Raw genomic sequence first — 11,869 nt, 5'->3', positions numbered from 1 at the left:
TCAAAGATTTATGATTCTTCAAAGAATCCTAGTTTTTAGAAGTGAATTTGCCAAAAGAAGAGTGTTTGTACAAGTCTTTCACATGGGCTCAAGTGAAATCTGCCATATGCCAAACTCTAACTTAGCTGGCTACCTCAATATAAAAGTTCACTTTATAAGATCAGGAGTGGAACAAGGTTGCCCACTATCACCCTTACTATTCAATATTGTATTAGAAATGCTAGCCTCTTGCTATTGGGCTTATATGCCAAAGAAATACTAAAGAGGGGAAAGGGACCTGTATGTGCCAAAATGTGGCACCTCTTTTCGTAGTGGCTAGAAACTGGAAGATGAATGGATGTCCATCAATTGGAGAATGGTTGGGTAAATTATGGTATATGAAGGTTATGGAATATTATTGCTCTGTGAGAAATGACCAACTGGAGGAATACAGAGAGGCCTGGAGAGACTTAAATCAACTGATGCTGAGTGAAATGAGCAGAACCAGAAGATCACTATACACTTCAACAACAATACTGTATGAAGATATATTCTGATGGAAGTGGATATCTTTAACATAAAGAAGATCCAACTCACTTCCAGTTGATCAATGATGGACAGAAACAGCTACACCCAGAGAAGGAACACTGGGAAGTGAATGTAAACTGTTAGCACTACTGTCTATCTACCCAGGTTACTTATACCTTCAGAATCTAATACTTAACATGCAACAAGAAAATTGGATTTACACACATATTGTATCTAGGTTATAGTGTAACACATGTAAAATGTATGGGATTGCCTGTCATCTAGGGGAGGAAGTAGAGGGAGGGAGGGGAAATTTTGGAAAAATGAATACAAGGGATAATGTTATAAAAAAATTACTCATGCATATATACTGTCAAAAAATTTTATAATTATAAAATAAAAAAATAAAAAAATAAATGCTAGCTTCGGCAATAAGAGTGGAGAAAGAGATTAAAGGAATAAGAGTAGGTAATGAGGAAATCAAACTGTCACTCTTTGCAGATGATATGATGGTATACTTTAGAGAACCCCAAAGAATCTAATAAAAAGTTATTAGAAATAATTCACAACTTTAGCAAAGTTGCTGGATACAAAATAAATCCACATAAATCCTCAGCATTTTTATACATCACTAACAATATGCAACAGCAAGAGATACAAAGAGAAATTCCATTCAAAACAAATGTCGAGAGTATAAAATATTTGGGAATCCATCTACCAAAGAAAAGTCAGGAATTATGTGAGCAAAATTCCAAAACACTTGCCACAAAAATAAAGTCAGATTTAAATAATTGGAAAGTCATTCGGTGCTTGTGGATAGGCCAATCGAATATAATAAAGATGACAATACTCCCCAAACTAATTTATTTATTTAGTACTATACCAATCAGACTCCCAAGAAACTATTTTAATAACCTAGAAAAAATAACAAAATTCATATGGAAGAATAAAAGGTCGAGAATTTCAAGGGAATTAATGAAAAAAAAAGTCAGATGAAGGTGGTCTAGGTGTACCTGATCTAAAGGTATATTATAAAGCAGCAGACACCAAAACCATTTGGTACTGGCTAAGAAATAGACCAGTTGATCAGTGGAACAGATTAGGTACAAAGGACAAAAAAGGGTACAACTATAGCAATCTAGTGTTTGACAAACCCAAAGATACCAACATTTGGGATAAAAATTCATTATTTGAAAAAAAACTGTTGGGAAAACTGGAAATTAGTATGGCAGAAATTAGATATGGATCCACACTTAACACCATATACCAAGATAAGATCAAAATGGGTCCACGATTTAGGCATAAAGAATAAGTCCATAAATAGATTAGAGGAACAGAGGATAGTCTACCTCTCAGACCTGTGGAGGAGGAAGGAATTTATGACCAGAGGAGAACTAGAGATCATTATTGATCACAAAATAGAAGATTTTGATTACATCAAACTAAAAAGTTTCTGTGCAAACAAAACTTATGCAAACAAGATTAGAAGGAAAGTAACAAATTGGGAAAATATTTTTACACTTAAAGGTTCTGATAAAGGTCTCATTTCCAAAATATATAGAGAACTGACCCTAATTTATAACTGATAAATGGTCAAAGGATATGAACAGATAATTCTCAGATGATGAAGTTGAAACTATATCCACTCATATGAAAGTGTGTTCCAAATCACTATTGATCAGATAAATACAAATTAAGACAATTCTGAGATACTACTACACACCTGCCAGATTGGCTAAGAGGACAGGAACAAATAATGATGAATATTGGAGGGGATGTGGGAAAACTGGGACACTAATGCATTGTTGGTGGAGTTGTGACAGAATCCAGCCATTCTGGAGAGCAATTTGGAACTATGCCCAAAAAGTTATCAAACTCTGCATACCCTTTGACTCAGCATTGCTACTACTGGGCTTATATCCCAAAGAAATACTAAAGAGGGGAAAGGGACCTGTATGTGCCAATATGTTTGTGGCAGCTCTTTTGGCAGTGGCTAGAAACTGGAAGATAAATGGATGTTCATCAATTGGAGAATGGGTGGGTAAATTATGGTATATGAATGTAATGGAATATTATTGCTCTGTGAGAAATGACTAGCAGGATGAATTCAGAGAGGTTTGGAGAGACTTACATCAACTGATGCTGAGTGAAATGAGCAGAACCAGAAGATCATTGTACGCTTCAACAACAATACTGTATGAAGATGTATTCTGATGGAAGTGGATATCTTCAACATAAAGAAGATCTAACTCACTTCCAGTTGATCAATGATGGACAGAAACAGCTACACCCAGAGAAGGAACACTGGGAAATGAATGTAAAGTGTTAGCACTATTGTCTTTCTACCCAGGTTACTTATACCTTCGGAATCCAATTCTTAACGTGCAACAAGAAAATTGGATTTACACACATATATTTTATCTAGGTTATAGTGTAACACACGTAAAATGTATGGGATTGCCTGTCATCTAGGGGAGAGAGTAGAGGGAGGGAGGGGAAAATTTGGAAAAATGAATACAAGGGATAATGTTATAAAAAATTACTCATGTATATGTACTGTCAAAAAATTTTTATAATTATAAAATTAATTTTAAAAAGGTGCACTTTACATTGGCACAGCCTGGAGGAAATCAAGGGCTACCAGATTAAAAAAAAATTACTTCCACATTAGAAGAGATCTAGGAAAACATACAAAATTGGAGTCCAATTTTAACTGATTCAACTAATTTAGAAAACAATACTTGAAAACTTACTAAATTCTTTATGTCTTTTGACCACTACTGGCCACTTTCTTCAAAGATATCAAAAACAGAAGACATGGCCCTATAATTATTATCTATGGCAGCACTGTTTGTGGTAGCAGGAAACTGAGAAATCATTTCATTGTCATTGAAAGAATAATCCATGTGGGGTCAGATCACTTGGGTCCTCAGATTAATGCTTAAGAAGTCAGAAAAATCATGGAAAACACCAAAAGACATCAGAACTCAGATTGATGCCATGACAAATATTGCATGAAAATGCCTCAGGGGAAGTGGTGAACCACAGAAGGAGGCTTATGCTATTACGTATGGTCAAAGTATTGATTTATTTTGTTTAATTGTCCTGTGTTACCATGAAGAATCTATTTGTTGGAAATGGGAGAAAGTATTGGGAAATGGCAGTGATTTTTGATTGTCCTATATGATATTACATTTCAAACAAAAAAGTGAGCTAAGTGTTTCCTCCATTCTATAATAAATAAATGATAGGAGGGCTCAGTGAAGGTGCCCAAATAGATATTAGCCTATTGATTTGATGTGTGGAAAGGAGAGTTAACATAAGATTTTATTTTGTATATTTTATTCTATCTATATGAGAATTTTAAGGACACATACACATATATAACACATGCATATATGTGTGTATATAAACATACATATATCTTTTATGTATATATTACATTTCCATGTTTTTTAATGTAGATGTGAACTCTCTACTTGCCTGTATTTAGGTCTCAGGAATATTGATCAGCTTGTTAAGTTTCTCTCTTTCTTCTATACCAGGATAGAGAATTTTTTGCAAAATAACTTAAGAATTTTTTCTATTATTAAATACTGTTTGTTTTCTTCTTGTTAACTCAGAACTGTGATCTAAGGAAATCTAAGGAAAAGGGAAGAAAAGAATTAGAGTTAGATTACAGTACCAGGAGCATTTCTTTTCCTTATTCGATCAGATTTGGAATAATTGGCTCTGAGCCTCCAATCAACCTCTCTGCAGCAACCTCTATGCAGAAAAGGTCACAACTGGACCTTTTGCAATTCATCTTCCTTTGGTTTCCCTAATTTGTTTTTTTCTGCCTACCATATGCTTCTTGCTTCTACCTTTTCTTCTTCCTGCATTCTGAATATTGCAGAAAGTCTATATTCAGATCTCTACTATATCCCAGATAGCTCTTTCCTCTCTTCTGTTCCCAGTACTTCTAGACCAATCAAGGCTTTCAAATCACAAAACCTAAATAGATTCCCTGCTTCTACCTCTATCCACCATACCCTGCTTCTCATCGGCAAAGTAGAATTTAATTATGTTTTCTCTTTCACTGGACCCCACCCCCAAAAAAAGTCCAGGAATATTTTATTCACTTCTCACTGCCTACAAAGAGAAAGAAAAAGGAGTAGTATATCTGGAGTGAAAGAGCCTTTAGACCTGGTGGCAGATAAATCAATAATTCAAGCTTCAGTTTTCTCATCTACACAAAAGAATGGAAATAGATGACTTTTAAATTTTTTTACATTTCTTTATCTATGGTAATATTATGACCAAATTTCTTAACTTGCTGGTAAAGGCCCTAAATAATTTATAAGCAACCTAATTTTTCCAGCTTTTCCAATCAGAGTGAACAACCACTCTCTCATTCTCCAACCCCCATGACTTTGCTCACTAACTGGTATCCCCTACCCAACCTCTTAGCAGCTGATATCCTCCCTCACTTTCCTCCTCAACCATGATGACTTCTTTCTCCACCATTCTACTTCTGTTTGGAGTTTCCCTTCCTCAGTCCTCATTCCTCCTTTCCTTCTGTTATACTATAGTTTTACCATATTATGCAATTTATCAATTATATTTTATATTCCCTTATTATCTTTATTATTTATTTATTTATTTAATTTTGGGCAAGGCATTTGGGTTAATAACTTGCCCAGGATCACAAAGCTAGCAAGTTTTAAGTGTCAGAGGTCAGATCTGAATTCAGGTCCTCCTAACTTTCAGGCCAGTGATCTATCCAATGCACCATCTACTTGGCCCACATTCTTTCATTTTTAAAATAATGGGATTTTAAAATGGATGACCACTAAAATCTCTCCCAGTTCCAGATATATGATCCCAATGGGTCAAACAGCCAGACTATGTCAACAGGCAGAATTAGAACTCAGTTTATGACTCCAAAGGCTGATCTTTACTCATGATGCCATGCTTACCTTTCAACATTTGAACTAATTCCTAAATTTCATATTTATTAAATGTCCACTACTCTGTGTGAGGCAACTAGGTGGATAGACTAGACACATCTTCTTGAGTTCAAACTTGACTTCAGATATTAAATAGTTGTATGGTGTTGGGCAAATCACTTAATCTTGTTTTCCTCTGTTCCTCATCTGGAAAACTAGCTGCAGAATTAAGAGGCAAACCACTCCAGGATCTAAGCAAACTCAAATGGCATCACAGAGTCAGACGTGAAAAATCAGAAATGTTTGAACAATAACACATTATGATAGATTGTTATAGGATACAAATATAGTTTGATACTTTTAAGTCATTTAAAAGTCTTTGGGATTTCTCCTTAACAAACTGTTATACATTTAAGAATACAAACATAAGGGAGCCTAAAATCCTTTGGTCTACACTGATGTATAGAAAACACAGGAGAGAAATTTCCCTGCCAACACTAATACTAATGATAATGATTATAATAATCATATAATAGCTAGCAAATATTAACTCACAAAATTCCCTAATCCTATTATTAATTCTCATTTTATAGATGACAAACCAAGTGAAGAGACATGGCCAAGATCACACAATTAAGTAAGCATTAGAAATTGGATGGAAACCTGGGTCTTCCAGACTCCCCATTCCAACATTTTCCACTGTAACCTAGTTGGTGTTTGAGTTTGGCACTTTCTACACCAGCTCATAAATTTCAGAGCCAAGTCTTTACTCAGGTTTTCCCATATCAGGAACCAGATCTATATCCACTGAGCCCTTCTATTCTCCCTCATCATCAGCCTCCCCCTCCCCCTTGCCTACAGATCAATATGTACCATTACTTATAAAGATCTAGTATAAAAATCTCTGAAGACTAATGTTAATTTTCCCACAAGATTGGAGTAAAGTATTCCACTTAACTGGAGTAACAAAATATAACAATTTCAAGTCACCAAGAAAAGAAAATTATTTTTAAAAATGCTTTCAAGTATCATTTATACTCATTCAATGATGCATTTATTACCAATTTCAAGATTCTAGGCTCAGCCCTGGTAGAAGACACCCTCCTCTCCAAATCCTCCAGTTCTTCCTTTTAGGATTTTGCATTCTCCTTGGGTGTTATAACATGTAAATGATTAAATTGGCCTACATGATTTTTGTGAGTGGAGAATATGTTAATATATTGGAAAAAAGGAGAGAGATTGAGTTCTATTTATAGTGACTCTCAGTGTATCAATTCACAATTAACTGTAGAATTTAGAATGGACCTAGCAAAAGTCTTAGAATGGACCTAGCAAGAGTCTTAGCTCTTTCAGTGACCATATTTTCAAGGGCCAAGAACGTGGCACTGTGTACTAGGGTAGAAGTTGAGGGGAAATTTGAACTAGTAAAAGTTTTCCATAATTGACTCAAGAACTAATCCCTAACAGTAGGAATGAAGTTTAAATTCAACTAAACCACAGGAATACCATATACATATTTCTTAAAATACCCAGAAATAACTAACTGAATTTCTGGCAGAGTTTGAGGACAAAGAGCACGTTCACTTCCTAAAGGAATCCAATTTCCTTTCCTCTGGTGCTGGATTATTGGCCATCTTCCTTGGAGAGTCAAAAATCAGATCCAAATAGTAGAAAGCAAAGAAAGAGCCCTGAGACTTGGGCATTTATACTGTCCCTCAGAGTTTCAAGGAGTCCTATCTCTTTTTGTTTTCTGGAGAAGCTCTCAGAATTTATGTAGGGTATCTCCTACAAAGGACTAAGTTTATGAAATGAACTAAAACCAAGGTTGGCAAGGGAGACCTCTAATCTTAGTACTCAGGAAAAGTAGGTGTTAACTTAAGGAAAAGTAGGTGTTAACTTAGATTTTGGTTGTGGTGGGGGCAAGGGCTACCTGAGAGAAAGTTGACATGGGGCAACTAGATGACCAAGTAGATAAAGGGCAGGACTTTGAATCAGGAAGACACATCTTTCTGTCTTTAAATCTGGCCTCACACTAGTTTTGTGGTTCTGAGTGAATCACTATCTTGTTTGCCTCAGTTTCCTCATCTGTAAAACGAACTTGAGAAAGAAATGGCACATCACTCAAGCATTTGCCAAGAAAACCCCAAATGGGGATTGAGGAGTCAAACATAACTAAATAGTTTGATTCCATTTTGAGCATAAATTTAAGTTGCTTTCCAAAAGGATTGGATCAGTTCATAACTCCACCAATAGTGTATTAGTGTCCAAATTTTACCATGTCTCCAATGTCATTTCCAAAATTGCAATACCAGCTCCAAAGGATTGTGTAATTGAACTCAAAAGTCTCAATCTCAGCTTGAATCTCCTATCTTTCATTTAATCTATCATGCATCCACCTCAATTCAATAAACTCCTAAGACTTCTCCCAATTCCAAAAGGTCTTCTCTCTAAGATAAAAGACTTATTTAAGTCTGATAATAGGATAGCAATAAAGTACTAAAAAAGTAACTTATCTTATTCTTTATAAAGAACCAATTTAAAGTTTTTATTTTATTTTATTTTTTTTAAATCTTACCTACTTTATCTCAGGCAGTTCTCACAACAACTTGGAGGTACTAGGCAGGTACTATAGATTTTGTGATTTTAAACACAACTAGTGATTTCACTAGGTTAGGGAACTTAGACAGAGTACCTTCCCTGTCCCCAAGCAGTTGGATATCTTCTTTGCTTTTCTTAGCAATACAATATTCCAAGACAATTCCAATAGTTTTGTAATGGAAAAGGCTATCTACATCCAGAGAAAAGAGTGATCAATGAAGTCTGAATACACATATTAAAGTATATGATTTTCATTTTCTTTATTTTTACATTGCTTTCCTTTTAAAAATTAATTTCTTGGTAAACTTTCTTCTTTCACAACACAATATTCTTTACAGCAAATCTATACAGCAATGTCCCAGCTTGAAGAGGAAGCTGGAATACCAATTGATAAATTGACAAGTTTGCAGTCCAGTTGCAGGAGCCACAGGGTTTCACTATTCCGTGGTTAACCCATTCAGACACAAACTTTACATTCCCCTTGAGCTCCGTGTATTTGATCTTTGGGGCCCAGGGATTAATTGCTGTTTTGATAAGTTGGAAAGTTTGGGAATAATTGAGAGTGTCAGATTGGAGATACAAGTGGGAAGCCCTGCCCCTTTCTCTGCATTGTCCTCTCCAGCCATTTTATCCTCTTTTTCCTTGCAGGGATTCCTTCCTTTTGAATTTGCTCCAATTTAGGAATAATAAAGCTCTGGAATTGTTTTGTTGTGTCAGTAAAAAAGGAAATTGTCATATCAGTTAGTATAGATAAGACACTAATTTTCTGATTACACTGATTTTTCACTGATTACACTGATTTTTCTCCAATAATTATTTTTTTTTTCACTCGTGTCTTGGGAAAGCCACATACAATTGTTCCATAAGTGGGAGGACCTTATTGTGATATTGTTGGAAGGGTCAACATTGGGGATTTTTTTTTTTTCTGTTTTTGTTTTTGCACAAAAAGCTGATTTTATTCAAGGGCGTGGACAAGTATTGAAATAAAAGCACAAAAAAAATCCCTCAGTTTAATAACAATGAATAAAAATCCTAATGGAAACTCAGATGGGAGCAGGGAGGGGTTTGAGGGACACTCTGGGGGGCACAATGCCTCCACCAAATATTTCTGTTGCTATTAACTCAGGGGCAGTAGAATGGGCAGTGATTATCCTGCTGGATAGTCCTGACTTCCCACCCCACTCAAGGAAGCTAAAGTAAGAGGGGGGGAGGGCATTGGATAGTGCAGTGGATAGAGCATTGTTCCTGAATTTAGAAGGATCTAAGTTCAAAGACCGCCTCAGACACTTAACACTTCTACCTGTGTGACGCTGGGCAAGTCACTTAACCCCAATTGCCTCAAAACACACAAAAAAAGCAGGAAGGGAGCTCACTTCCTCTGGGGCATGGTGAGCTTTTGGATCTTGTCTAGTAAGTCAGAGATGAAGGAAGGCCTCAAGGGGGTTTATAAAAATCAACCAACAGTTCCTTGATAAGAGCAGCCTGGGTGCTGGTTGTCACTCACTTTCCATGTTTAAGAACTTAAGGGCTAATGTAGATTGCTCTCCAATTCTGGGGTTTCTTCTTCCTGGCAAATGTACAGGCCAGTGAGCTGCTCCAGGATCCACTCTTTCAAGTTAAACCACTACTACAGTTCCTTGCCATCATACTTCACCATGACCTTTCCTCTCATGCCCAGAAGTCTCTGGAAAAGATGCTGGGACTGGAACCAACCCCCACAAGCGCTCATCCTGGAGACCCAGAATCTCTGCTTTTTATGAGGGCCACTATCTGCCATCTGCCTCAAATTTGTTTTTCAAAAATTTTGTCACAGACCAAGAAATAAGTAACTCTTGCCTTATTAGAAAAGAAAATGCCAAAAGACCTAAATGAGTATAGAACTAATTTGTTAACCAAAATTTTTTTTGTCTTGATCTCTAAATGAGTTGCTGGAGCCACACAGAGCAGAGATAAGTTTTAGAGATCAAGTAGCAGTTTAATTACTTTCAGAGTGAGGAATAAATATAGTCTGCAAATTACAAATTCTCCTGGGCAGGAGACCTCTTCCTGTTGCAGGAAAAGTAGAGATTTTATACACAAATTATAAATGGGAAGTGAAGGGAGAGATAGATTATGATACAACCATTTTCAGGGCCTTACTACTTTCCCATGACAAGTTCCTGAATCTAGAATTATAAGGGGATTCTCCAGTCCTTTGGGAATAGTTCCTATGTAATTTTTCAAATCTTGGGGATCATTACTTGGTGGGTGGATAGAGCCAGAGTTCTGTGATGGGAACAAGTTCTACAATCTTTGATTTATTTCACTTAACAAACACAGGAGAGCATTGTCAAGGATTGATCGATCATTTCAAGCTGCATTGTACACCTCTGACTCCCAAGCTAGTGGAGGCAGCTCTGAAAAATCTAAAGTATTAGTATATTCATTATAATCTCAACTTGATTATTATGAAAATCATTGTAATTTATATCAAACTTCAGCCAGGAAGGTGCACAAATGATTTATCTGCTTTTTAATTTGATATATGGAGAAAAGAAACAATATAGGCTACTTTAATGTAATTTGTGAGAGAGCATGGGAGACATTTATATCTTCATATAGTTCTTCTCTTTCTCCTTTCTCGGGATAAATTGATTTTTTGAACTTAGTTGATTATAATCTCAGTTACTCTTTCTTTAATTTTGTATGTTTCCTTACTGTGAAGTAGAAAACTGTTCTAAGAGAAAGGGAAAAGGCTTTAGAGAGTTACTTTGTAAAAACAACCAAATTTCTCTACTTTGTGAGACTGGCTACACTGTAGTAGTTGCTACTCTTGTATCTGCTTCAACCCTCCACCCCCTGGTTTCTCTCACGTGGTTTTCCTCTACATCTAGCTAGGGCTGTTATCTTTTCTTCATTCTCTATTTTCACTATGTGTAATCCAGAAGGTCTGTCTTCAGGTCCCTTCAGTATTCTGTTTCTTGGATCTTTGTCTTAATATCCCAATAATCTAGCAAAGTTTCCTATACACAATAGTTGGTACTTATTAAAATGAATAGGCCTTTATGTGGCTAAAAGACTCCCATGATGTATTTATCTGTGTGCTATCTACAATTTAGTCCAGAGAAGGAGTTTCCTGAGAAGAGTCTGCAGAATTGAAAAACCTGCTGCAAATGTTGAGAGGCAACTGCCCCTGGAGATGGGAGGAAGGGTCAATTCCTGCCCCTAACTCTAGGCTGAGTGGGCAGATCCCTCCACTGATTAAATCACAAGGCAACCTACACAATTACAGTCAATTAAAGTACTTCTCCCAGGAGAAGGGGCAGCTACGTGGGGAAGTGGATAGAGCACCAGCCCTGAATTCAGGAGGACCCAAGTTCAAATGTGATCTCAGACACTTAACCCCAGCCTCAGGGGAAAAAAATAATATAGTACTTCTCCCAGGAGATCTAGGCTGATTTTCCTAGAGCTCTGAAGATTCAAACACTGACTCAGGCTCACACAGCTAGACTTTGTTGTGGGCAGGACCTGTCCCTAGGTCTTCTAATTCTAAGGACAGACCAAGGTTGAACTACCTTTCAACACTTGCCCTAGATCTTAAGGGAAGGGAATAAATATTTCTATGGTGCCTACTGTAAGTTAGGCACTGTGCTAATTGACAAATTTTATTTCATTTGATCCTCTAGCTACCTTATTAGGTACTTCCCTTACTTTCTGCTTTTTACAGTGAAGGAAACTGAGATAAGCAAATGTTAAGTGATTTTTTCAGGATGACACAACTGCTCAGTGTTCAAGGCTGGATTTCCACTTCACTTCTTCCTGAGACAAGGTCTAACACTCTCTCCCCTCTACTACCT

Source organism: Sminthopsis crassicaudata, chromosome 2 (assembly GCF_048593235.1).
Source record: "Sminthopsis crassicaudata isolate SCR6 chromosome 2, ASM4859323v1, whole genome shotgun sequence".
Classification (NCBI taxonomy): domain Eukaryota; kingdom Metazoa; phylum Chordata; class Mammalia; order Dasyuromorphia; family Dasyuridae; genus Sminthopsis; species Sminthopsis crassicaudata.
The sequence above is the reverse complement of the archived record's forward strand: the minus strand, read 5'-3'. Positions refer to the sequence as shown.